This window comes from Myotis davidii, unplaced genomic scaffold (assembly GCF_000327345.1).
Source record: "Myotis davidii unplaced genomic scaffold, ASM32734v1 scaffold1017, whole genome shotgun sequence".
NCBI classification, from domain to species: Eukaryota; Metazoa; Chordata; class Mammalia; order Chiroptera; family Vespertilionidae; genus Myotis; species Myotis davidii.
The window spans coordinates 1,137,508-1,143,476 of NW_006288361.1; the positions used below are offsets into that span (position 1 = coordinate 1,137,508).

Sequence of the window (5,969 nt, forward strand, 5' to 3'; positions counted from 1 at the left end):
ATTCTTATTATTTTTGTAAACAGCAAGCTGAGACAGATCGCCTTGAGGCCACCGTGGCACATAAATTCTCTGAGAAAAGCAAAACCTTTGCCTTTATAGAGAGAATTCGAAATAACCTTGTGCATTCTTTGGAAAATAACTTAATAGAAAACCTTCAGCATTTCCTTATATCAGGGTTTGTTAAATAGCACTAAAATTTCCCTAGAACATGCATTAAAGTAATTATATTTTCTTAAAGTGATATGACATAATATTTGACTAAACGGCATGTCTCCAGTGTATTAACAGTTTTTGGTAACAGCAGAGTATATTTGAGACCTGAAGAAGTATGGTTATAAATCTCTACAATGAAATACTGATAAATGTAAAAATGATATATTATACAATATGAATGAATGTACATAGAATTACATTCACTGAAAGGGAAAAAGAAACACAAGTTTTTCTAACTAAAAATAAATTTGAAATTATGATCTAAAAAGAATTGTAAAGGTTAAATGTAATAATAGGTTTTATAAATATAAAAGTGTTAATATTAGTGTGATGCTTCTAATGTTGGAAAGCATCTGAAATAATAGGAATTTTCATACTATTTTTCTTGAATTACGCACTGGTAAAACAACTCTATTCAAGAGTATGCGCGCACTGGTAACAACTCTATTCAAGAGTATGGCATTATGCACTTAAGGTGAAGATGCGTACTCTTAAGACCAATTAATTGTAGTCATCCTTGTCATTTTGGATAATTTTTTGTACATGTGTAACAGAATATATATGCAAAAATGTGCATGTTACTATTGTTCTTAATAGCTGAAATTGAGAAGTCATGTAAATACACAAACTAAGGAATCATGAAAGTGCTCAAATTGAGGTATCATATAAATGCCCATTAGTTATAAAATGGACAAATAAATCATGACAATAGAATACAACACGAATAGAATACAACACAAAAATGAAAATGAAAAAATGAGACCTATAAATTTCTTAGTGTTTGGGTATGTTTGTACATGTATGGTCCTACTTTGACTTCTGTAATAAAATGACTCAGATTAATGACAGTAGCTGGGTATGTAATATGCAGACAAGAGAATTTTGCTTGCAAATGATGCTTTTAAAACATGAAAGAAATTTTATACACTGTATTTTTAGATAGCGGTTATATGCATTCCATTTGAAAATTCTATAACAGCAAAGTATTATTTGTTACATTCACAGTCCTTTAATTTTATAATGCAGTAAAAATAGCAAATATATTATCAGAAATATTATCTTTTTAACTTATTCTTGATGAAGTTGTAGGTGAAGTTGTTCTTTCAAGTTAGCCCTGATGCTGAGAATTATGTATCAGAAGGCCATAGAATATATCGGTAATGTTCTTTCATTACAGTGAATTCTGTTTCTAGAAAACTGGATGAAGTCACAACGATGAGTAAGAAATCTCCCAATTACCTGCCTCCATCATATTATCATCATCACTATAATCCTGTTACTTTATTTAATTATTTATATTTTAAATGTTTACAAACATAATTTGGGCAATGTGTAAATTAATTCTTAATGATCATTGTATCTAAGTTATCTTAGTAATTAGCAAAGTTAAAATCAAGTGACTAATTTTAGAAATGGAATGTTCTTTCATTTTAAATGTATTACTTGATAAATTATTCATGGATGATCTTAAAATTATGGAATTAAGCTACAGAGATCCATTTCTAACATTAGAAGTATAGTAAATGTAAAATGACTACTAAAAAAATAACTCATGAAATAAGATTGTGTCCCCTAAATTGATGCATTTAATTTTGGTTATTTGAAAAATATATATATATATACACATATATATTGATGTTAAAGAAGTCTTTATTAGCGTACAGGCCTATGGTATGGGACATATACCCTATAGGACACAGTCTCTTTACACAGATAATGATAATTTATCCCTTTTAGAAGTGAATAACATCTTTTAGTAGTGTTGCTGGCAAAAATATAAAGTGATCCAAGTTCAAAATATGATGGCAACACACAAAAGTGGTCGATAGCTTGGGAGTTTGTCGGAGGGGCACAGTCTGTACAGTTTAACACAGTCTGGCTTTGACTCTTCATTTCAAAATCATATTTCTCTCCTGCCATACTGATACCATCCCAGACAGTAGGATCCACAAGTCCAACCTAAAAAGGATATGGCCTAAGGAAGAAAGGAGTAACTGATCTACATCAAAGATTAGGAAGCAAAATCATTATCAAAATATTTGAAATCACAAAATCACAAGGACTTTAAAAAATTCAGTACTTTGAAATTTCCCTCCTGAGGTATCTATGCTTTTTGTACATAGTCGCTAGTAAAACAGATGCATTCTATCATTCCAAGTCGTACTTATAATTATGTCGCTTGGTGCTGAAAATTGATATTATGTCTTAGCACAAAATGGCAGCAATTATGTTTGGTAAATATATTTAGTGTGATGCACCCTTTAGTGATATGCAAAATAACGTTGAGAAGCCACCTTATTTTGTTTTTCTCCTCCCTTCTGATACTCTCAGAATCTTTAAGGAATTTTCAGAGGGGAAAGCATAAGACCAGAATGAATGTGTAAAGACCGTCTATGTTAGGCCTGTGGACCATCAGATCTGCTCTAGTCCAATTAGCCTGCATTGCTCCATCTGCTGTTACATATGGAACTTCCCATAGAGTCTGTTCCAACAAGTGATCACCACAAATGAGTTCTACCTGACAAGCTAGATCAAGATCCATTTTTCGTCTCAGAAATTTTTCTCATGCTTTTCCTGAAACTTGGGCAAACTTTTTCCCCCCAATCACTTAAAATACCCCATGCCATCATTAGCACCAATAAATCTACACTAATAAAAGGCAAAGATGCTAATTGACCATACCTTTGCTATGCCCAAGCCACACCCACCAGCCTATAAGAGCGACTGTATGCAAATTAATCCAACAAAGATGGCGGCTGACTGCCACAGAGCTGGAACAAGCAGGAGGCTTGTTTGCCCGGGTGATGGAGGAAGCCAAGCTTCCTACCAGCCCTAAGTCAGTTGTGGCCTCTGATATGGCAACAAAGTTTTAATTATAGAAGAGAAATAAATCCCAGATATCTGCTTCCAGACAGCCTCCAATGGGAGCTTGGGTGGCTGGGGGTTGTGGCCAGCCTGAAAACTGCCATCAGCCCCTCACCCAGATGGCCACACCTTCATGGGGTGAGGGTCCCTGCTGGGTGGCTTGAACCACTGGAACATTCAGTCACCAGTTGCTATGACATGCACTGACCACCAGGGGCAGATGCTTATGCAGGAGCTGCCCCCTGGTGGTCAGTGTGCTCCCACAGGGGGAGCTCTGCTCAGCCACAAGCCAGGCTGATGGCTGCCAGTACAGCGGTGGTGGTGGGAGACTCTTCCGCCTCCTCAGCAGTGCTAAGGAGGTCTGACTTCAGCTTAGGCCTGCTCCCAACTGGCAAGTGGACATCCCCCGAGGGCTCCCAGGCTGCCAAAGGATGTCTGACTGCCAGCTTAGGCCTAATCCCCCAGGGAGCGGGCCTAAGATAACAGGTGGTCATCCCCTGAGGGGGTCACAGACTGCAAGAGGGCACAGGCCGGAATAAGGGACCCTCCCCACAAGTGCACAAATTTTTGTGCACCGGTCCTCTCGTTCTAGTAATAAAGACACATCAAGTTCAGGTGGAATCTGAAACACTGATTCTAAGGTTTTCTTAGATCTTCTTTTGCTTGATGGGACTGGTTGCGGAAAAGCAGGCGGAGGCACTTCAATACCTCTTTCTTTATAAACTCAAGCATTTGCTTTTTCCCTCTTTCTTCTAGATTGATTACTAATTTGTACACTATGTCTTGTAACTGTCGGTCCAACCTTATGTTATAAAGAGGTTGTGTCTGATGAACTACTATGTTGCATTTTGGACATCTGTTGCTATAGTAAAAATGTCTTACAATGCAGCTTTTACAACATGTACTAAAACATTTTGTAATTGTAGTTGCATCTGTTAAGTAACCTTTGCAAATGAAACATGAGATGTATGGGGTCAGTTCAGAGAGATTTATCAAGTGCTCTTCTTCATCCTCTGATTCTGTCCCACACCCCTCTAGCCTCAGTGAGAAGTGGCTCCCCTCCTCCTTCTCCTCCTCTTTTTCTCCAGCTCCTCATCCTCTTCTAACTCCTCATCCTGCTCCTGGGATGGGACCCTCAAGCGGCCCAGGTTGGTCTTGACTCCACCTCAGGGGGCCAAGTGAATGAGCAGCTCGGATCTCCTGCCTCTGGCAAAAGTGGTAGACCCTCCTCAACCCCTGTGGGCAGCACGGTGAGGAGAGAAGATAAAATGAGCCATGTGTCTGTATGTGTGTCGGGGGCGGGGGGTGGGGAGTGGAGGAGCATGGCTGTGGCTCCCTCCTCCTTGGCAGCAGCTGTGTTCTTGAATATATTTTGAGATCAAATTCTGCTCCTTAACTTTTCCTGTAATGAAAACGTATGGTAATGGCACAGCAATAGACAGGCTGCCATCAACAAAAATCTCACCATGAGACATCATGTCCAGTTTTTTTCAAAGCACTGGAGGGTGACTAATCCATAAACATATATGTATTTTTGAACTAATTTTGAGAAAAGAAGGGTGTAGGTACATTTCCTTAACAGTAACAAAAATAAAAAGGCTTGAAGTGCTTGTTGGTATGTATTTTATTTTGTTTCCCCATAGAAGCTGATTTATAGAAGGAAAACAAAAGAGTGTTTCCAATATGAATCCTAGGACACCTGAAGGTGTGGTGTTCAATTTCCCCTTGGGAGCCAAGATCAAATACCCCAGACAGCACAGCATCTCCCTTCTTTCCTGTTGACTCAGAGGCCTAAGGAGTACAAAATGGCAGATGGCAGTCTTATTTCTAGTTTGGTAAGATCATTGTGGGTTCTCCTGGTAGAACAGTTTCTCACATTGTACAATGACTTCCAGGCCAGCAGAACATAAGGTCGTAGGAAGAGGGTACATATTAATACTGGGTTTCTAGGGGCCATAGTGAGTGGTGACACATTTCCACCCCTTGCTTCCTGCACTTGTGAATCCTGGTTCCTGGACAGACAGCACCATTTATTGCATGCTGATACCAAGGGCACACACCTAGGTTACAGGCTGGTACCTCGGTTGAAGCTTCTGGCCTTGCTTGGGTCTGGGTGTATCCGGGCGGCAACCAATTGATGGGTCCCTCTCAAATCAATGTTTCTCACTCTCTGTCTCCTTTCCATCCTTCCACACTTACTAAAAATCAATGGAAAAATATCTTCAGCTAAGATTAACAACAACACAAAAACAACAAAATAGAAAACTAATGTCAATTTATGTAGTTTACCTGAAACCATATTTGGGTCTCTGAACTGTCAATTACCTTCTCCATCTTGCTATGTAAACGTTCCCTTTAAATTTCACAGAAAAGGAGTAAAGATTTTCTGATCTTAAATATTTGTTCACCATAAGTATAGTATATAATTGTAGTAATTAAGTCAATGACTTTTATGCACTCATAAAAATTGATATCTATGATGTGTATGTAACTATTATTAAAAATGTCTTCAAGATCTGTTTTTATTATAATCTTGTGCAAAATGATGAAACTGAAAGTGTTGTCATAGCTTTGGTAGCAAATTTATTGTAATAAAGAAATGTATAACCTTGTTTAACAACTAAAATCTTAGTATTATGAAATTTCACCATAATATGTATAACTTAATGTATATTTCGTACATGTGATTTATTCATTTGTTTGTTTAAGCACGTGTCTGCCCAGAAGAATATAAATACTATAATGGGGTATGATGTCTTTCCTGTTCCCTGCAAAGCCCCCTGGATGTAAAACTCAGCCCATGGAATAGTTGGAGAAAATGATATTCTAAATATTAAATAAATACATGAATATACCACATTAGATCTGGAAAACCAATGAAATCAAAACAC

The 5,969-nt window shown here is 37.8% G+C and overlaps 2 pseudogenes; both read right to left on the reverse strand.

Moving 5' to 3' along the window:
- LOC102774470 overlaps nucleotides 1-1,462 on the reverse strand; it is a 4,643-nt pseudogene extending 3,181 nt beyond the window's left edge.
- Nucleotides 1,463-2,560: 1,098 nt separating this feature from the next.
- LOC102774767 lies at nucleotides 2,561-4,402 on the reverse strand (annotated as a pseudogene).
- Nucleotides 4,403-5,969: the final 1,567 nt, after the last annotated feature.